Genomic DNA, 24371 nt, shown 5'->3' on the forward strand with positions numbered 1-24371 from the left:
TGGACCACACCTAGAATTATCTGCCCCTGAAGTCCTTACTGCCATCTGCATGGCCCGCTCGATATATGTTTAATGAAAATGTGGGTTTGGTTATATGTTCATATACATATGGTCTGGAAAATCAATAAAGAAAATGCAATGTTCATTTACAATCAATGTGAGTGGTGACGGGTATGAGGGCGGCACTGGGACCAGGACTAGAAATATCTGCCCCTGAACTCCTTACTGCCATCTGCATGGCCCGCTCGATATATGGATAATGAAAATGTGGGTCTGGTTATATGTTCATATACATATGGTCTGGGAAATAAATGAAGAAAATACAATGTTCTTTTACAATCAATGTGAGTGGTGTCGGGTATGAGGGCGGCACTGTTACCAGGACAAGAAGTATCTGCCCCTGAACTTCTTACTGCCATCTGCATGGCCCGCTCGATATATGTATAATGAAAATGTGGGTTTGGTTATATTTTCATATACATATGGTCTGGGAAATCAATAAAGAAAATACAATGTTCCTTTACAATCAATGTGAGTGGTGTCGTGTATGAGGGCGGCACTGGGACCAGGACTAGAAATATCTGCCCCTGAACTCCTTACTGCCATCTGCATGGCCCGCTCTATATATGTATAATGAAAATGTGTGTTTGGTTATATGTTCATATACATATGGTGTGGAAAATCAATAAAGAAAATACAATGTTCATTTACCATCAATGTGAGTAGTGGCGGGTATGAGGGCGGCACTGGGACCAGGCCTAGAATATCTGCCCCTGAACTCCTTACTGCCATCTGCATGGCCTGCTAAAATTATGTCTAATGAAAATGTTTGTTTAGTTATATGCTCATATACATATTGTCTATGAAATCAACAAAGAAAATACAATGTTGCTATACAATTAATGTGAGTGGTGATGGGTATGAGGGCGGCACTGGGACCAGGCCTAGAACTATCTGCCCCTCAACTCTTTACTGCCATCTGCCAGGCCCGCTCGATATATGTACATAGAAAATGTTGGTTTGGTGAAATGTTCATATATATGTGGTCTATGAAATCAATAAAGAAAATTCAATGTTCCTTTATAGTTAATGTGGGTTGTGACAGGTATGTGGGCGGCACTGGGACCAGGCCTATAACTATCTGCCCATGAACTACTTACTGCCATCTGCATGGCCCGCTCGATATATGTATAATGAAAATGTGGGTTTGGTTATATGTTCATATACATATGGTCTGGATAATCAAGAAAGAAAATACAATGTACATTTACAATCAATGTGAGTGGTGGCGGGTATGAGGGCGGCACTGGAACCAGGCCTAGAAATATCTGCCCCTCAACTTCTTACTGCCATCTGCATGGCCCGCTCGATATATGTATATTGAAAATGTGGGTTTGCTTATATATTCATATAGATATGGTCTGGGAAATCAATAAAGAAAATACAATGTTCCTTTACAATCAATGTGAGTGGTGTCGGGTATGAGGGCGGCACTGGGACCAGGACTAGAAGTATCTGCCCCTGAACTCCTTACTGCCATATGCATGGCCCGCTCGATAAATGAATAATGAAAATGTGAGTTTGGTTATATGTTCATATACATATGGTCTGGGAAGTCAATAAAGAAAATACAATGTTCCTTTACAATAAATGTGGGTGGTGTCGGGTATGAGGGCGGCACTGGGACCAGGACAAGAAATATCTGCACCTGAACTCCTTACTGCCATCTGATGGCAAGCTCGATATATGTATAATGAAAATGTGGGTTTGGTTATATGTTCATATACATCTGGTCTGGGAAATCAATAAAGAAAATACAATGTTACTTTTCAATCAATGTGAGTGGTGTCGGGTATGGGGGCGGCACTGGGATCAGGACTAGAAATATCTGCATCTGAACTCCTTACTGCCATCTGCATGGCCCGCTCGATATATGTATAATGAAAATGTGCGTTTGTTTGTATGTTCATATATATATGGTCTGGGAAATCAATAAAGAAAATACAATGTTCCTTTACAATCAATGTAAGTGGTGACGGGTATGAGGGCGCCACTGGGACCAGGCCTAGAACTATCTGCCAATGAACTCCTTACTGCCATCTGCATGGTACACTAATTATGTATAAAGAAAATGTGGGTTTGTTTATATGTTCATATACATATGGTCTAAGAAATCAATAAAGAAAATACTATGTTCCTTTACAATCAATGTGAGTGGTGACGGGTATGAAGGCGGCACTGGGACCAGGCCTAGAAATATCTGCCCCTGAACTCCTTACTGCCATCTGCATGGCCCGCTCGAATTATGTATAAAGAAAATGTGGGTTTGGTTATATGTTCATATACATTTGGTCTGGAACATCAATAAAGAAAATACAATGTTCCTTTACAATCAATGTGAGTGGTGACGGGTATGAGGGCGGTACTGGCACCACGCCTACAAATATCTGCCCCTGAACTCCTTACTGCCATCTGCATGGCCTGCTCGATATATGTATAATGAAAATGTGGGTTTGGTTATATGTTCATATACATATGGTCTGTGAAATCAATAAAGAAAATACAATGTTCCTTTACAATCAATGTGAGTGGTGACGGGTATGAGGGCGGCACTGGCACCACGCCTAGAATTATCTGCCCCTGAACCCCTTACTGCCATCTGCATGGCCCGCTCTATATATGTATAATGAAAATGTGGGTTTGGTTGTATGTTCATATACATATGGTGTGGAAAATCAATAAAGAAAATACGATGTACATTTACAATCAATGTAAGTGGTGACGGATATGAGGGCGGCACTGGGACCAGGACTAAAAATATCTGCCAATGAACTCCTTACTGCCATCTGCATGGCCCGCTCGATATATGTATAATGAAAATACGGGTTTGGTTATATGCTCATATACATATGGTCTGGAAAATCAGTACAGAAAATACAATATTCATTTACAATCAATGTGAGTGGTGACGGGTATGATGGCGGCACTCTGACCAGGTCTAGAAATATCTGCCAATGAACTCCTTACTACCATCTGCATGGCCCGCTCGATATATGTATAATGAAAATGTGGGTTTGGTTATATGTTCATATACCTATGGTCTGGAAAATCATAAAGAAAATACAATGTTAATTTACAATCATTGTGAGTGGTGACGGGTATGAGGGCGGCACTGGGACCAGTCCTATAAATATCTGCCCCTGAACTCCTTACTGCCATCTGCATGGCCCGCTCTAATTATGTATAAGGAGAATGTGGGTTTGGTTATATGTTCATATACATATGGTCTGGGAAATCAATAAAGAAAATACAATGTTCTCTTACAATCAATGTGAGTGGTGATGGGTATCAGGGCGGCACTAGCACCACGCCTAGAATTATCTGCCCCTGAACTCCTTACTGCCATCTGCATGGCCCGCTCTATATATGTATAATGAAAATGTGGGTTTGGTTATATGTTCATATACATATGGTGTGGAAAATCAATAAAGAAAATAGAATGTTCATTTACAATCAATGTGAGTGGTGACGGGTATGAGGGCGGCACTTTGACCAGGCCTAGAAATATCTGTACCTGAACTCCATCCTGCCATCTGCATGGCCCACTCGATATATGTATAATGAAAATGTGGGTTTGGTTATATGTTCATATACATATGGTCTGGAAAATCAATACAGAAAATGCAATATTTATTTACAATCAATGTGAGTGGTGATGGGTATGAGGGCGGCACTGGGACCAGGACTAGAAATATCTGCATCTGAACTCCTTACTGCCATCTGCTTCGCACGATCTTTATATGTATAATGAAAATGTGGGTTTGGTTATATGTTCATATACAAATGGTCTGGAAAATCAATAAAGAAAATACAATGTTCCTTTACAATCAATGTGAGTGGTGACGGGTGTGAGGCCGGCATTAAGACCAGTGCTAGAAATATCTTCCCCTGAACTCCTTACTGCCATCTGCATGGCCCGCTCGAATTATGTATAAAGAGAATGTGTGTTTGGTTATATGTTCATATACATATGGTATGGGAAATCAATAAAGAAAATACAATGTTCATTTACAATCAATGTGAGTGGTGACAGGTATAAGGGCGTCACTGGGACCAGGCCTAGAAATATCTGCCCCTGAACTCCTTACTGTTATCTGCATGGCCTGCTCGAATTATGTATAAAGAGAATGAGGGTTTGGTGATATGTTCATATACATATGATCTGGGTAATCAATAAAGAAAATAAAATGTTCATTTACATTCAATATGAGTTTTGACGGGTATGTGGGCGGCACTGGGACCAGGCCTAGAAATATCTGCCCCTGAACTCCTTACTGCCATCTGCATGGCCTGCCCGAGATATGTATATAGAAAACGTGGGTTTGGTTCAATGTTCATATACATATGGTCTGGGAAATCAATCAAGAAAATACAATGTTCCTTTACAATCAATGTGAGTGGTGACAGGTACGAAGGCGGCACTGGGACCAGGCCTAGAACAATCTGCCCCTCAACTCTCTACGGCCATCTGCATATCAAGTTCGATATATGTATAAAGACAGTGTTGGTTTTGTGATATGTTCATATACATATGTTCTATGAAATCAATAAAGACAATCCAATGTTCCTTTACAATCAATGTGAGTGGTGACCAGTATGAGGGCGGCACTGGGACCAGGCCTAGAAATATCTGCCCCTGAACTCCTTACTGCCATCTGCATGGTCTGCTCGATATATGTATAATGAAAATGTGGGTTTGGTTATATGTTCATATACATATGGTCTTGGAAATCAATAAAGAAAATAGAATGTTCCTTTACAACCAATGTGAGTGGTGACGGGTAAGAGGGCAGCACTGGGACCTGTCCTAGAAATATCTGCCCCTGAATCCCTTACTGCCATCTACATATCCCGCTCGATATATGTATAAAGATAATGTTGGTTTGGTGATATGTTCATATACATTTGTTCTATGAAATCAATAAAGAAAATTCATTGTTCCTTTACAACCAATGTGAGTGGTGACGGGTATGAGGGCGGCACTGGGACCAGGCCTAGAAATATCTGCCCCTGATCTCCTTACTGCCATCTGCATGGCCCGCTCGAATTATTTATAAAGAAAATGTGGGTTTGGTTATATGTTCATATACATATGATCTGGGAAATCAATAAAGGAAATACAATGTTCATTTACAATCAGTGTGAACGGTGACGGGTATGAGGGAGTCACTGGGACCAGGACTAGAAATATCTTCCCCCTGAACTCCTTACTGCCATCTGCTTTGCTTGCTCGATATATGTATAATGAGAATGTGGCTTTGGTTATATGGTCATATACATATGGTTTGGAAAATCAATAAAGAAAATTCAATGTTCATTTACAATCAACGTGAGTGGTGACGGGTATGAGTGCGGCACTGGGACCAGGACTAGAAATATCTGCCCCTGAACCCATTACTGCCATCTGCATGGCCTGCTCTAATATATGTATAATGAAAATGTGGGTTTGGTTATATGTTCATAGACATATGGTCTGGAAAATCAATAAAGAAAATACAATGTTCATTTACAATCAATGTGAGTGGTGACGGGTATGAGGTCGGCACTGGCACCACACCTAGATATATCTGCCCATGTACTCCTTACTGCCATCTGCATGGCCCGCTCGATATATGTATATAGAAAATGTGGGTTTGGTTATATGTCCAAATACATATGGTCTGGGAAATCAATCAAGAAAATACAATGTTCCTTTACAATCAATGTGAGTGGTGACGGGTATGAGGTCGGCACTGGAACCAGGCCTAGAAATAACTGCCCCTGAACTCCTTACTGGCATCTGCACGACCCTCTCGAATTATGTATAAAGAAAATGTGGGTTTGGTTATATGTTCATATACATATGTTCTCTGAAATCAATAAAGAAAATTCAATGCTCCTTTACAATCAATGTGAGTGGTGATGGGTATTAGGGCGGCACTGTGAAGAAGCCTAGAAATATCTGCCCCTGAACTCCTTACTGCCATCTGCATGGCCCTCTCGAATTATTTATAAAGAAAATGTGGGTTTGGTTATATGTTCATACACATATGGTCTGGGAAATCAATAAAAGAAATACAATGTTCATTTACAATCAATGTGAATGGTGACGGGTATGAGGGAGGCACTGGGACCAGGACCAGATATATCTGCCCCTGAACTCCTTACTGCCAACTGCATGGCCTTCTCGATATATGTGTAATGAAAATGTGGGTTTGGTTATATGTTCATATCCATAAGGTCTGGAAAATCAATAAAGAAAATACAATGTTCATTTACAATCAATGTGAGTGGTGACGGGTATGAGGTCGGCACTGGCACCACACCTAGATATATCTGCCCATGTACTCCTTACTGCCATCTGCATGGCCCGCTCGATATATGTATATAGAAAATGTGGGTTTGGTTATATGTCCAAATACATATGGTCTGGGAAATCAATCAAGAAAATACAATGTTCCTTTACAATCAATGTGAGTGGTGACGGGTATGAGGTCGGCACTGGAACCAGGCCTAGAAATAACTGCCCCTGAACTCCTTACTGGCATCTGCACGACCCTCTCGAATTATGTATAAAGAAAATGTGGGTTTGGTTATATGTTCATATACATATGTTCTCTGAAATCAATAAAGAAAATTCAATGCTCCTTTACAATCAATGTGAGTGGTGATGGGTATTAGGGCGGCACTGTGAAGAAGCCTAGAAATATCTGCCCCTGAACTCCTTACTGCCATCTGCATGGCCCTCTCGAATTATTTATAAAGAAAATGTGGGTTTGGTTATATGTTCATACACATATGGTCTGGGAAATCAATAAAAGAAATACAATGTTCATTTACAATCAATGTGAATGGTGACGGGTATGAGGGAGGCACTGGGACCAGGACCAGATATATCTGCCCCTGAACTCCTTACTGCCAACTGCATGGCCTTCTCGATATATGTATAATGAAAATGTGGGTTTGGTTATATGTTCATATCCATAAGGTCTGGAAAATCAATAAAGAAAATACAATGTTCATTTACAATCAATGTGAATGGTGACGGGTATGAGGGCGGCACGGGGAACAGGCCTAGAAATATCTGCCCCTGAACTCCTAACTGCCATCTGCATGGCCCGCTCGATATATGTATAAAGAAAATGTGGGTTTGGTTATATGTTCATATACATATGGTCTGGGAAATCAATAAAGAAAATACAATGTTCCTTTACGATCAATGTGAGTGGTGACGGGTATGAGGGCGGCACTGGCACAACGCCTAGAAATATCTGCCCCAGAACTCCTTACTGCCATCTGCATGGCCCGCTCGATATATGTATAATGAAAATGTGGGTTTGGTTATATGTTCATATACATATGGTCTGGAAAATCAATAAAGAAAATACAATGTTCATTTACAAATAATGTGAGTGGTGACGGGTATGAGGTCGGCACTGGGACCAGGCCTATAAATATCTGCCCCTGAATTCCTTACTGCCATCTGCATGGCCCGCTCGATATATGTACAATGAAAATGTGGGTTTTGTTATATGCTCATATACTTATGGTTTGGGAAATCAATAAAGAAAATACAATGTTCATTTACAATCAGTGTGAGTGGTGACGGATATGAAGGCGGCACTGGCACCACGCGTAGAAATATCTGCCCCTGATCTCCTAACTACCATCTGCATGGCCCTCTCGATATATGTATAATGAAAAAGTGTGTTTGGTTATATGTACATATACATATGGTCTGGAAAATCAATATAGAAAATTAATGCTCATTTACAACCAATGTGATTGGTGACGGGTATGAGGGCGGCACTGGGACCAGGACTAGAAAAATCATCCCCTGAACTCCTTACTGCCATCTGCATGGCCCGCTCGATATATGTATAATGAAAATGTGGGTTTGGTTATATGTTCATATACATATGGTCTGGAAAATCTATAAAGAAAATACAATGTTCATTTACAATCAATGTGAGTGGTGACGGGTATGAGGACGGCACTGGGACCAGGCCTAGAAATATCTGCCCCTGAACTCCTTACTGCCATCTGCATGGACCGCTCGAATTATGTATAAAGAAAATGTGGGTTTGGTTATATGGTCATATACAAATGGTCTGGGATATCAATAAAGAAAATATAATGTTCATTTACAATCAATGTGAGTGGTGACGGGTATGAGGGCGGCACTGGGAGCAGGCCTAGAAATATCTGCCCCTGACCTCCTTACTACGATCTGCACGGCCCGCTCGAATTATGTATAAAGATAATGTCGGTTTGGTTATATGTTCATATACATATGGTCTGGGAAATCAATAAAGAATATACAATGTTCCATTAGAATCAATGTGAGTGATGACGGGTATGAGGGCGGCACTGGGACAAGTCCTAGAAATATCTGCCCCTGAATCCCTTACTGCCATCTGCATATCCCACTCGATATATGTATAAAGATAATGATGGTTTGGTGATATGTTCATATACATATGTTCCTTGAAATCAATAAAGAAAATTCAATGTTCCTTTACAATCAATGTGAGTGGTGACGGGTAGGAGGGCGGCACTGGTACCAGGCCTAGAAATATCTGCCCTGGAACTCCTTACTGCCATCTGCATGGCCCGCTCGAATTATTTATAAAGAAAAGGTGGGTTTGGTTATATGTTCATATACATATGGTCTGGGAAATCAATAAAGGAAATACAATGTTCATTTACCATCAATGTGAATGGTGACGGGTATGAGCGAGGCACTGGGACCATGACTAGAAATATCAGCCCCTGAACTACTAACTGCCATCTGCATGGCCCACTTGATACATGTATAATGAAAATGTGGGTTTGGTTATATGTTCATATACATATGGTTTGGAAAATCAATAAAGAAAATACAATGTTCATTTACAAACGATGTGAATGGTGACGGGTATGAGGACGGCACTGGGACCAGGCCTAGAAATATCTGCCCCTGAACTCCTTACTGCCTTCTGCATGGACCCCTCGAATTATGTATAATGAAAATGTGGGTTTGGTTATATGTTCATATACATATGATTGGGAAAATCAATAAAGAAAATACAATTTTCATTTACAATCAATGTGAGTGGTGATGGGTATGAGGGCAGCACTGGGACCAGGACTAGAAATATCTGTCCCTGAACTCCTTACTGCCATCTGCATGGACCGCTCGAATTATGTATAATGAAAATGTGGGATTGGTTATATGTTCATATACATATGGTTTGGAAAATCAATAAAAAAAATACAATTTTCATTTACTATCAATGTGAGTGGTGACGGGTATGAGGACGGCACTGGGACCAGGACTAGAAATATCTGCTCCTGAACTCCTTACTGCCAACTGCATGGCCCGCTCGATATATGTATAATGAAAATGTGGGTTTGGTTATATGTTCATATACATATGGTCTGGAAAATAAATAAAGAAAATACAATGTTACTTTAGAATCAATGTGAGTGGTGACGGGTATGAGGGCGGCACTGGGACCAGTCCTAGAAATATCTTCCCCTGAACTCCTTATTGCCATCTGCATGTCCCGCTCGAATTATGTATAAAGAGGTTGTGGGTTTGGTTATATGTTCATACACATATGGTCTGGGAAATCAATAAAGAGAATACAATTTTCCTTTTCAATCAATGTGAGTGGTGACGGGTATGAGGACGGCACTGGGACCAGGCCTAGAAATATCTGCCCCTGAAATCCTTACTGCCATCTGCATGGCCAGCTCGATATATGTATAATGAAGATGTGGGTTTTGTTATATGCTCATATACATATGGTTTGGGAAATCAATAAAGTAAATACAATGTTCATTTACAATCAATATGAGTGGTGACAAAAATGAGGGCGGCACTGTCACCACGCGTAGAAATATCTGCCCCTGATCTCCCTACTGCCATTTGCATGGCCCTCTCGATATATGTATAATGAAAATGTGGGTTTGGTTATATGTACATATACATCTAACCTGGAAAATCAATAAGGAAAATATAATGTTCATTTACAATCAATGTGATTGGTGTCGGGTATGAGGGCGGCACTGGGACCAGGACTAGAAATATCTGCCCCTGAACTCCTTACTACCATCTGCAAGGCCCGCTCTAATTATGTATACAGAAAATGTGGGTTTGGTTATATGTGCATATACATATGATCTGGGAAATCAATAAAAAAAATAAAATGTTCCTTTACAATCAATGTGAGTGGTGACGGGTATGAGGTCGGCACTGGGACCAGGCTTAGAAATAACTGCCCCTGAACTCCTTACTGCCATCTGCATTGCTTGCTCGATATATGTATAATGACAATGTGGGTTTGGTTATATGTTCATATACATATGATCTGGAAAATCAATAAAGAAAATACAATGTTCATTTACAAACAATGTGAATGGTGACGGGTATGAGGACGGCACTGGAACTCCTTACTGCCATCTGCATGGCCCGCTCGATATATGTATAATGAAAATGTGGGTTTGGTTATATGTTCATATACATATGGTCTGGAAAATCAATAAAGAAAATACAATGTTCATTTACCATCAATGTGAGCGGTGACGGGTATGAGGGCGGCACTGGGACCAGGACTAGAAATATCTGCCCCTGAACTCTTTACTGCCATCTGCATGGCCCGCTCGAATTATGTATAAAGAGAATGTGGGTTTGGATACATGTTCATATACATATGGTCTGGGAAATCAATAAAAAAAATAAAATGTTCCTTTATAATCAATGTGAGTGGTGAGGGGTATGAGGTCGGCACTGGGACCAGGCCTAGAAATAACTGCCCCTGAACTCCTTACTGCCATCTGCATTGCTCGCTCGATATATGTATAATGAAAATGTGGGTTTGGTTATATGTTCATATACATATGATCTGGAAAATCTCTAAAGAAAATACAATGTTCATTTACAAACAATGTGAATGGTGACGGGGTTGAGGACGGAACTGGGACAAGGCCAAGAAATATCTGCCCCTGAACTCCTTACTGCCATCTACATGGCCCGCTCGAATTATGTATAAAGATAATGTTGGCTTGGTGATATGTTCATATACATATGTTCTCTGAAATCGAAAAAGAAAATTCAATGTTCCTTTACAATCAATGTGAGTGGTGACGGGTATGAGGGCGGCACTGGGACCAGGCCTAGAAATATCTGCCCCTGAACTCCTTACTTCCATCTGCATGGCGAGCTCGATATATGTATAATGAAGATGTGGGTTTTGTTATATGCTCATATACATATGGTTTGGGAAATCAATAAAGAAAATACAATGTTCATTTACAATCAATATGAGTGGTGACAAAAATGAGGGCGGCACTGTCACCACGCGTAGAAATATCTGCCCCTGATCTCCCTACTGCCATTAGCATGGCCCTCTCGATATATGTATAATGAAAATGTGGGTTTGGTTATATGTACATATACATCTAATCTGGAAAATCAATAAAGAAAATATAATGTTCATTTACAATCAATGTGATGGGTGTCGGGTATGAGGGCGGCACTGGGACCAGGACTAGAAATATCTGCCCCTGAACTCCTTACTACCATCTGCAAGGCCCGCTCTAATTATGTATACAGAAAATGTGGGTTTGGTTATATGTGCATATACGTATGGTCTGGGAAATCAATAAAGAAAATACAATGTTCCTTTACAATCAATGTGAGTGGTGACGGGTATGAGGGCGGCACTGGGACCAGGCCTAGAAATATTGGCCCCTTAACTCCTTACTGCCATCTGCATGGCTCGCTCGATATATGTATAATGAAAATGTGGGTTTGGATATATGTTCATATACATATGGTATGGAAAATCAATAAAGAAAATACAATGTTCATTTGGAATCTATGTGAGTGGTGACGGGTATGAGGGCGGCCCTGGGACCAGTCCTAGAAATATCTGCCCCTGAACTCCTTACTGCCATCTGCATGGCCCGCTCGAATTGTGTATAAAGAGAATGTGGGTTTGGTTATAAGTTCATACACATATGGTCTGGGAAATCAATAAAGAAAATACAATGTTCATTTACAATCCATGTGAGTGGTGACGGGTATGAGGGCGGCACTGGGACCAGTCCTAGAAATATCTGCCCCTGAACTCCATACTGCCATCTGCATGGACCGCTCAAATTATGTATAAAGAAAATGTGGGTTTGGTTATATGTTCATATACATATGGTCTGGAAAATCAATAAAGAAAATACAATGTTCCTTTTCAATCAATGTGAGTGGTGACGGGTATGAGGGCGGCACTGGCACCATGTCTAGAAATATCTGAACCTGAATTCCTTACTGCCATCTGCATATCCCACTCGATATATGTATAAAAATAATGTTGGTTTGGTGATATGTTCATATACATATGTTCTATGAAATCAGTAAAGAAAATTCAATGTTCCTTTACAATCAATGTGAGTGGTGACGGGTATGTGTTCGGCACTGGGTCCAGGCCTTAAAATATCTGCCCCTGAACTCCTTACTGCAATCTGCATGGCCCGCTCGAATTATTTATAAAGAAAATATGGGTTTGGTTATATGTTCATATATATGTTGTCTGGAAAACCAATAAAGAAAATACAATGTTCATTTACAATCAATGTGAGTGGTGACGGGTATGAGGGCGGCACTGGGACCAGGCCTAGAAATATCTGCCCCTGAACTCCTTACTGCCATCTGCATGGCCCGCTCGATATATGTATAATGAAAATGTGAGTTTGGTTATATGTTCATATACATATGTTCTGGAAAATCAATAAAGAAAATACAATGTTCCTTTAGAATCAATGTGAGTGGTGACGGGTATGAGGGCGGCACTGGGACCAGGCCTAGAAATATCTGCCCCTGAACTCCTTACTACCATCTGCATGGCCCGCTCTAATTATGTATACAGAAAATGTGGGTTTGGTTATATGTGCATATACATATGGTCTGGGAAATCAATAAAGAAAATACAATGTTCCTTTACAATCAATGTGAGTGGTGACGGGTATGAGGGCGGCACTGGAACTCCTTACTGCCATCTGCATGGCCCGCTCGATATATGTATAATGAAAATGTGGGTTTGGTTATATGTTCATTTACATATGGTCTGGAAAATCAATAAAGAAATACAATGTTCATTTACTATCAATGTGAGCGGTGATGGGTATGGGGGCAGCACTGGGACCAGGCCTAGAAATTTCTGCCCCTGAACTCTTTACTGCCATCTGCATGGCCCGCTCGATATATGTATAAAGAAAATGTGGGTTTGGTTATATGTTCATATACTTATGGTCTGGGAAATCAATAAAGAAAATACAATGTCCATTTACAAACAATGTGAGTGGTGACGGGTATGAGGGCGGCACTGGGACCAGGACTAGAAATATCTGCCCCTGAACTCCTTACTGACATCTGCATGGCCCGCTCGATATATGTATAATGAAAATGTGGGTTTCGTTATATGTTCATATACATATGGACTGGAAAATCAATAAAGAAAATACAATGTTCATTTACGATCAATGTGAGTGGTGACGGGTATGATGGCGGCACTGGTACCAGGCCTAGAAATATCGGCCCCTGAACTCCTTACTGCCATCTGCATAGCTCGCTCGATATATGTATAATGAAAATGTGGGTTTGGATATATGTTTATATACATATGGTCTGGAAAATCAATAAAGAAAATACAATGTTCATTTAGAATCAATGTGAGTGGTGACGGGTATGAGGTCGGCACTGGGGTCAATCCTAGAAATATCTGCCCCTGAACTCCTTACTGCCATCTGCATGTCCCGCTCGAATTATGTATAAAGAGAATGTGGGTTTGGTTATATGTTCATACTCATATGGTCTTGGAAATCAATAATGAAAATACAATGTTCATTTACAATCAATGTGAGTGGTGACGGGTATGAGATCGGCACTGGGACCAGGACTAGAAATATCTGCCCCTGAACTCATTACTGCCATCTGCATGGACCGCTCGAATTATGTATAAAGAAAATGTGGGTTTGGTTATATGTTCGTATACATATGGTCTGGGAAATCAATAAAGAAAATATAATGTTCATTTACAATCAATGTGAGTGGTGACGGGTATGAGGGCGGCACTGGGACAAGGTCTAGAAATATCTGATCCTGACCTCCTTACAGCCATCTGCACGGCCCGCTCGAATTATGTATAAGGAAAATGTGGGATTTGTTACATGTTCATATACTTATGGTCTGGAAAATCAATAAAGAAAATACAATGCTCCTTTAGAATCAATGTGAGTGGTGACGGGTATGAGAGCGGCACTGGGACCCGTACTAGAAATATCTGCCCCTGAATCCCTTACTGCCATCTGCATATCCCGCTAGATATATGTATAAACATAATGACGGTTTGGTGATATGTTTATATACATATGTTCCTTGAAATCAATAAAGAAAATTCAATGTTCCTTACAATCAATGTGAGTGGTGACGGGTATGAGGGCGGCACTGGGACCAGGCCTAGAAATATCTGCCCCTGAAATTCTTACTGCCATCTGCATGCCCCGCTCGATGTATGTATAATGAAAATGTGGTTTTGGTTATATGTTCGTATACATATGGTCTGGAAAATCAATAAAGAAAATACAATGTTCATTTACAATCAATGTGAGCGGTGACGGGTATGAGGGCGGCACTGGGACCAGGCCTAGAAATAACTGCCCCTGAACTCCTTACTGCCATCTGCATGGCCCGCTCGATATATGTATAAAGAAATTGTGGGTTTGGTTATATGTTCATATACATATGGTCTGGAAAATCGAAAACGAAAATTCAATGTTCATATACCATCAATGTGAGTGGTGACGGGTATAAGTTCGGCACTGGGACCAGGACAAGAAATATCTGTCCTTGAACTCCTTACTGCAATCTGCATATCCCGCTCTATATATGTATTATGAAAATGTGTGTTTGGTTGTATGTTCATATACATATGGTCTGAAAAATCAGTAAAGAATATACAATGTTCATTTACAAACAATGTGAGTGGTGACGGGTATGAGGGCGGCACTGGGACCAGGACTAGAAATATCAGCCCCTGAACTCCTTACTGCCATCTGCATGGCCCGCTCGATATATGTATAATGGAAATGTGAGTTTGATTATATGTTCATATACATATGGTCTGGAAAATAAATAAAGAACATACAGTGTTCATTTACAATCAATGTGAGTGGTGACGTGTATGAGGGCGGCACTGGGACCACGTCTAGAAATATCTGCCCCTGAACTCCTTACTGCCATCTGCATGGCCCGCTCGATATATGTATAATGAAAATGTGGGTTTGGTTATATGTTCATATACATATGATCTGGAAAATCAATAAAGAAAATACAATGTTCATTTACAAACAATGTGAATGGTGACGGGTATGAGGACGGCACTGGGCCAAGGCCTAGAAATATCTGCCCCTGAACTCCTTACTGCCATCTACATGGCCCGCTCGAATTATGTATAAAGATAATGTTGGCTTGGTGATATGTTCATATACATATGTTCTCTGAAATCGATAAAGAAAATTCAATGTTCCTTTACAATCAATGTGAGTGGTGACGGGTATGAGGGCGGCACTGGGACCAGGCCTAGAAATATCTGCCCCTGAACTCCTTACTGCCATCTGCATGGCCAGCTCGATATATGTATAATGAAGATGTGGGTTTTTTTATATGCTCATATACATATGGTTTGGGAAATCAATAAAGAAAATACAATGTTCATTTACAATCAATATGAGTGGTGACAAAAATGAGGGCGGCACTGTCACCACGCGTAGAAATATCTGCCCCTGATCTCCCTACTGCCATTTGCATGGCCCTCTCGATATATGTATAATGAAAATGTGGGTTTGGTTATATGTACATATACATCTAATCTGGAAAATCAATAAAGAAAATATAATGTTCCTTTACAATCAATGTGAGTGGTGACGGGTATGAGGGCGGCACTGGGACCAGGCCTAGAAATATTGGCCCCTTAACTCCTTACTGCCATCTGCATGGCTCGCTCGATATATGTATAATGAAAATGTGGGTTTGGATATATGTTCATATACATATGGTCTGGAAAATCAATAAAGAAAATACAATGTTCATTTGGAATCAATGTGAGTGGTGACGGGTATGAGGGCGGCCCTGGGACCAGTCCTAGAAATATCTGCCTCTGAACTCCTTACTGCCATCTGCATGGCCCGCTCGAATTATGTATAAAGAGAATGTGGGTTTGGTTATAAGTTCATACACATATGCTCTGGGAAATCAATAAAGAAAATACAATGTTCATTTACAATCCATGTGAGTGGTGACGGGTATGAGGGCGGCACTGGGACCAGTCCTAGAAATATCTGCCCCTGAACTCCTTACTGCCATCTGCATGGACCGCTCAAATTATGTATAAAGAAAATGTGGGTTTGGTTATATGTTCATATACATATGGTCTGGAAAATCAATAAAGAAAATACAATGTTCCTTTTCAATCAATGTGAGTGGTGACGGGTATGAGGGCGGCACTGGCACCATGCCTAGAAATATCTGAACCTGAATTCCTTACTGCCATCTGCATATCCCACTCGATATATGTATAAAGATAATGTTGGTTTGGAGATATGTTCATATACATATGTTCTATGAAATCAGTAAAGAAAATTCTATGTTCCTTTACAATCAATGTGAGTGGTGACGGGTATGTGTTCGGCACTGGGTCCAGGCCTTAAAATATCTGCCCCTGAACTCCTTACTGAAATCTACATCTCCCGCTCGAATTATTTATAAAGAAAATATGGGTTTGGTTATATGTTCATATATATGTGGTCTGGAAAACCAATAAAGAAAATACAATGTTCATTTACAATCAATGTGAGTGGTGACGGGTATGAGGGCGGCACTGGGACCAGGCCTAGAAATATCTGCCCCTGAACTCCTTACTGCCATCTGCATGGCCCGCTCGATATATGTATAATGAAAATGTGAGTTTGGTTATATGTTCATATACATATGTTCTGGAAAATCAATAAAGAAAATACAATGTTCCTTTAGAATCAATGTGAGTGGTGACGGGTATGAGGGCGGCACTGGGACCAGGCCTAGAAATATCTGCCCCGGAACTCCTTACTACCATCTGCATGGCCCGCTCTAATTATGTATACAGAAAATGTGGGTTTGGTTATATGTGCATATACATATGGTCTGGGTAATCAATAAAGAAAATACAATGTTCCTTTACAATCAATGTGAGTGGTGACGGGTATGAGGGCGGCACTGGAACTCCTTACTGCCATCTGCATGGCCCGCTCGATATATGTATAATGAAAATGTGGGTTTGGTTATATGTTCATATACATATGGTCTGGAAAATCAATAAAGAAAATACAATGTTCATTTACTATCAATGTGAGCGGTGATGGGTATGGGGGAAGCACTGGGACCAGGCCTAGAAATTTCTGCCCCTGAACTCCTTACTGCCATCTGCATGGCCCGCTCGATATATGTATGAAGAAAATGTGGGTTTGGTTATATGTTCATATACATATGGTCTGGGATATCAAAAAAGAAAATACAATGTTCATTTACAAACAATGTGAGTGGTGACAGGTATGAGGGTGGCACTGGGACCAGGACTAGAAATATCTGCCCCTGAACTCCTTACTGACATCTGCATGGCCCGCTCGATATTTGTATAGTGAAAATGTGGGTTTCGTTATATGTTCATATACATATGGACTGGAAAATCAATAAAGAAAATACAATGTTCATTTACGATCAATGTGAGTGGTGACGGGTATGATGGCGGCACTGGTACCAGGCCTAGAAATATCGGCCCCTGAACTCCTTACTGCCATCTGCATAGCTCGCTCGATATATGTATAATGAAAATGTGGGTTTGGATATATGTTTATATACATATGGTCTGGAAAATCAATAAGGAAATTACAATGTTCATTTAGAATCAATGTGAGTGGTGACGGGTATGAGGTCGGCACTGGGGTCAGTCCTAGAAATATCTGCCCCTGAACTCCTTACTGCCATCTGCATGCCCCGCTCGAATTATGTATAAAGAGAATGTGGGTTTGGTTATATGTTCATACTCATATGGTCTTGGAAATCAATAATGAAAATACAATGTTCATTTACAATTAATGTGAGTGGTGACGGGTATGAGGGCAGCACTGGGACCAGTCCTAGAAATATCTGCCCCTGAACTCATTACTGCCATCTGCATGGACCGCTCGAATTATGTATAAAGAAAATGTGGGTTTGGTTATATGTTCGTATACATATGGTCTGGGAAATCAATAAAGAAAATATAATGTTCATTTACAATCAATGTGAGTGGTGACGGGTATGAGGGCGGCACTGGGACCAGGCCTAGAAATATCTGATCCTGACCTCCTTACAGCCATCTGCACGGCCCGCTCGAATTATGTATAAGGAAAATGTGGGATTTGTTACATGTTCATATACATATGGTCTGGAAAATCAATAAAGAAAATACAATGTTCCTTTTCAATCAATGTGAGTGGTGACGGGTATGAGGGCGGCACTGGCACCATGCCTAGAAATATCTGAACCTGAATTCCTTACTGCCATCTGCATATCCCACTCGATATATGTATAAAGATAATGTTGGTTTGGAGATATGTTCATATACATATGTTCTATGAAATCAGTAAAGAAAATTCTATGTTCCTTTACAATCAATGTGAGTGGTGACGGGTATGTGTTCGGCACTGGGTCCAGGCCTTAAAATATCTGCCCCTGAACTCCTTACTGAAATCTACATCTCCCGCTCGAATTATTTATAAAGAAAATATGGGTTTGGTTATATGTTCATATATATGTGGTCTGGAAAACCAATAAAGAAAATACAATGTTCATTTACAATCAATGTGAGTGGTGACGGGTATGAGGGCGGCACTGGGACCAGGCCTAGAAATATCTGCCCCTGAACTCCTTACTGCCATCTGCATGGCCCGCTCGATATATGTATAATGAAAATGTGAGTTTGGTTATATGTTCATATACATATGTTCTGGAAAATCAATAAAGAAAATACAATGTTCCTTTAGAATCAATGTGAGTGGTGACGGGTATGAGGGCGGCACTGGGACCAGGCCTAGAAATATCTGCCCCGGAACTCCTTACTACCATCTGCATGGCCCGCTCTAATTATGTATACAGAAAATGTGGGTTTGGTTATATGTGCATATACATATGGTCTGGGTAATCAATAAAGAAAATACAATGTTCCTTTACAATCAATGTGAGTGGTGACGGGTATGAGGGCGGCACTGGAACTCCTTACTGCCATCTGCATGGCCCGCTCGATATATGTATAATGAAAATGTGGGTTTGGTTATATGTTCATATACATATGGTCTGGAAAATCAATAAAGAAAATACAATGTTCATTTACTATCAATGTGAGCGGTGATGGGTATGGGGGAAGCACTGGGACCAGGCCTAGAAATTTCTGCCCCTGAACTCCTTACTGCCATCTGCATGGCCCGCTCGATATATGTATGAAGAAAATGTGGGTTTGGTTATATGTTCATATACATATGGTCTGGGATATCAAAAAAGAAAATACAATGTTCATTTACAAACAATGTGAGTGGTGACAGGTATGAGGGTGGCACTGGGACCAGGACTAGAAATATCTGCCCCTGAACTCCTTACTGACATCTGCATGGCCCGCTCGATATTTGTATAGTGAAAATGTGGGTTTCGTTATATGTTCATATACATATGGACTGGAAAATCAATAAAGAAAATACAATGTTCATTTACGATCAATGTGAGTGGTGACGGGTATGATGGCGGCACTGGTACCAGGCCTAGAAATATCGGCCCCTGAACTCCTTACTGCCATCTGCATAGCTCGCTCGATATATGTATAATGAAAATGTGGGTTTGGATATATGTTTATATACATATGGTCTGGAAAATCAATAAGGAAATTACAATGTTCATTTAGAATCAATGTGAGTGGTGACGGGTATGAGGTCGGCACTGGGGTCAGTCCTAGAAATATCTGCCCCTGAACTCCTTACTGCCATCTGCATGCCCCGCTCGAATTATGTATAAAGAGAATGTGGGTTTGGTTATATGTTCATACTCATATGGTCTTGGAAATCAATAATGAAAATACAATGTTCATTTACAATTAATGTGAGTGGTGACGGGTATGAGGGCAGCACTGGGACCAGTCCTAGAAATATCTGCCCCTGAACTCATTACTGCCATCTGCATGGACCGCTCGAATTATGTATAAAGAAAATGTGGGTTTGGTTATATGTTCGTATACATATGGTCTGGGAAATCAATAAAGAAAATATAATGTTCATTTACAATCAATGTGAGTGGTGACGGGTATGAGGGCGGCACTGGGACCAGGCCTAGAAATATCTGATCCTGACCTCCTTACAGCCATCTGCACGGCCCGCTCGAATTATGTATAAGGAAAATGTGGGATTTGTTACATGTTCATATACATATGGTCTGGAAAATCAATAAAGAAAATACAATGCTCCTTTAGAATCAATGTGAGTGGTGACGGGTATGAGGGCGGCACTGGGACCAGTACTAGAAACATCTGCCCCTGAATCCCTTACTGCCATCTGCATATCCCGCTAGGTATATGTATAAACATAATGACGGTTTGGTGATATTTTTATATACATATGTTCCTTGAAATCAATAAAGAAAATTCAATGTTCCTTACAATCAATGTGAGTGGTGACGGGTATGAGGGCGGCACTGGGACCAGGCCTAGAAATATCTGCCCCTGAAATTCTTACTGCCATCTGCATGCCCCGCTCGTTGTATGTATAATGAAAATGTGGTTTTGGTTATATGTTCGTATACATATGGTCTAAAAAATCAATAAAGAAAATACAATGTTCATTTACAATCAATGTGAGCGGTGACGGGTATGAGGGCGGCACAGGGACCAGGCCTAGAAATAACTGCCACTGAACTCCTTACTGCCATCTGCATGGCCCGCTCGATATATGTATAAAGAAATTGTGGGTTTGGTTATATGTTCATATACATATGGTCTGGAAAATCGAAAACGAAAATACAATGTTCATATACAATCAATGTGAGTGGTGACGGGTATAAGGGCGGCACTGGGACCAGGACTAGAAATATCTGTCCCTGAACTCCTTACTGCAATCTGCATGGCCCGCTCTATATATGTATTATGAAAATGTGTGTTTGGTTGTATGTTCATATACATATGGTCTGAAAAATCAGTAAAGAATATACAATGTTCATTTTCAAACACTGTGAGTGGTGACGGGTATGAAGGCGGCACTGGGACCAGGACTAGAAATATCAGCCCTAGAACTCCTTACTGCCATCTGCATGGCCCGCTCGATATATGTGTAATGGAAATGTGAGTTTGATTATATGTTCATATACATATGGTCTGGAAAATCAATAAAGAAAATACAATGTTCATTTACAATCAATGTGAGTGGTGATGGGTATGAGGGCGGCACTGGGACAAGGACTAGAAATATCTGCCCCTGAACTCCTTACTGCCATCTGCATGGACCGCTCGATATATGTATAATGAAAATGTGGGTTAGATTATATGTTCATATACATATGTTCTGGAAAATCAATAAAGAAAATACAATGTTCCTTTAGAATCAATGTGAATGGTGACGGGTATGAGGGCGGCACTGGGACCAGGCCTAGAAATATCTGCCCCTGAACTCCTTACTGCCATCTGCATGGCCCGCTCGATATATGTATAATGAAAATGTGAGTTTGGTTATATGTTCATATACATATGTTCTGGAAAATCAATAAAGAAAATACAATGTTCCTTTAGAATCAATGTGAGTGGTGACGGGTATGAGGGCGGCACTGGGACCAGGCCTAGAAATATCTGCCCCTGAACTCCTTACTACCATCTGCATGGCCCGCTCTAATTATGTATACAGAAAATGTGGGTTTGGTTATATGTTCATATACATATGGTCTGGGAAATCAATAAAGAAAATACAATGTTCCTTTACAATCAATGTAAGTGGTGACGGGTATGAGGGCGGCACTGGAACTCCTTACTTCCATCTGCATGGCCCGCTCGATACACGTATAATGAAAATGTGGGTTTGGTTATATGTTCATATACATATGGTCTGGTAAATCAATAAAGAAAATACAATGTTCATTTACTATCATTGTGAGCAGTGACGGGTATGAGGGCAGCACTGGGACCAGGCCTAGAAACGTCTGCCCCTGAACCCTTTACTGCCATCAGCATGGCCCGCTCGATATGTGTATAACGAAAGTGTGTGTTTGGTTATACGTTCATATACATATGGTCTGGAAAATCAATAAAGAAAATACAATACTCATTTACAATCAATGTGAGTGGTGACGGGTATGAGGGCGGCACGGGGACCAGGACCAGAAGTATCTGCCCCTGATCTCCTTACTGCCATCTGCATGGCCCGCTCAATATATGTATAATGAAAATGTGGGTTTGGTTATATGTTCATATACATATGGTCTGGACAATCAATAAAGAAAGTACAATGTTTATTTACAATCAATGTGAGTAGTCACGGGTATGAGGGCGGTACGGGGACCAGGACTAGAAATATCTGCCCCTGAACTCCTTACTGCCATCTGCATGGCCCGCTCGATATATGTATTATGAAAATGTGGGTTTGGTTATATGTTCATATGCTTATGGTCTGGAAAGTCAATTAAGAAAATACAATGTTCATTTACAATCAATGTGAGTGGTGACGGGAATGAGGTCGGCACTGGGACCAGGACTAGAATTATCTGCCCCTGAACTCCTTACTGCCTTCGGCATGGCCCACTCGATGTATGTATAATGAAAATGTGGGTTTGGTTATATTTTCATATACAAATGGTCTGGGAAATCAATAGAGAAAATACAATGTTCATTTACAATCAATGTCAGTGGGGACGGGTATGAGGGCGGCATTGGGACCAGTCCTAGAAAAATCTGCCCCTGAAGTCCTTACTGCCATCTGCATATCCCGCTCCATATATGTATAAAGATAATGTTGGTTGGGTGATAAATTCATATACATATATTCTATGTAATCAATAAAGAAAACTCAATGTTCCTTTAAAATCAATGTGAGTGGTGACGGGTATGAGGGCGGCACTGGGTCCAGTCCTAGAAATATTTGCCCCTAACTCCTTACTACCATCTGCATGGACCGCTCGAATTATTTATAAAGAAAATGTGGGTTTGGTTATATGTTCATATACATATGGTCTGGGGAATCAATAAAGAAAATACAATGTTCATTTACAATCAATGTGAATGGTGATGGGTATGAGGGAGGCACTGGGACCAGGACTAGAAATACCTGCCCCTGAACTCCTTACTGCCATCTGCATGGCCCTCTCGATATATGTATAATGAAAATTTGGGTTTGGTTATATGTTCATACACATATGGTCCGGAAAATCAATAAAGAAAATACAATGATCATTTACAATCAATTTCAGTGGTGACGGGTATGAGGGCGGCACTGTGTCCAGGACTAGAAATCTCTGCCCCTGAACTCCTTACTGCCATCTGCATTTCCCGCTCGATATATGTATAATGAAAATGTGGGTTTGGTTATATGTTCATATACATATGGTCTGGAGAATCAATAAAGAAAATACAATGTTCATTTACAATCAATGTGAGCGGTGACGGGTTTGAGGGCGGCCCTGGACCAGGCCTAGAAATTTCTGCCCCTGAACTCCTTACTGCCATCTGCGTGGCCCGCTCGATATATGTAGACAGAAAATGTGGGTCGGTTATATGTTCATATACATATGGTCTGGAAAATCAATAAAGAAAATACAATGTTCCTTTAGAATCAATGTGAGTGGTGACGGGTATGAGGGCGGCACTGGGACGAGGACTAGAAATGTCTGCCCCTGAACACCTTACTGCCATATGCATGGCCCGCTCGATGTATGTATAAAGAAAATGTGGGTTTGGTTATATGTTCATTTACATATGGTCTGGAAATTCAATAAAGAAAATACAATGTTCATTTACAAACAATGTGAGTGGGGACGGGCATGAGGGCGGCACTGGGACCATGACTAGAGATATCTGCCAATGAACTCCTTACTGCCATCTGCACGGCCCGCTCGATATATGTATAATGAAAGTGTGGGTTTGGTTATATGTTCATATACATATGATCTGGAAAATCAATAAAGACAATACAATGTTCCTTTACAATCTATGTGAGTGGTGACGGGTATGAGTGCAGCACTGGCACAACGCCTAGAAATA

This window comes from Schistocerca gregaria, chromosome 1, assembly GCF_023897955.1.
Source record: "Schistocerca gregaria isolate iqSchGreg1 chromosome 1, iqSchGreg1.2, whole genome shotgun sequence".
In the NCBI taxonomy this organism is placed as follows: domain Eukaryota; kingdom Metazoa; phylum Arthropoda; class Insecta; order Orthoptera; family Acrididae; genus Schistocerca; species Schistocerca gregaria.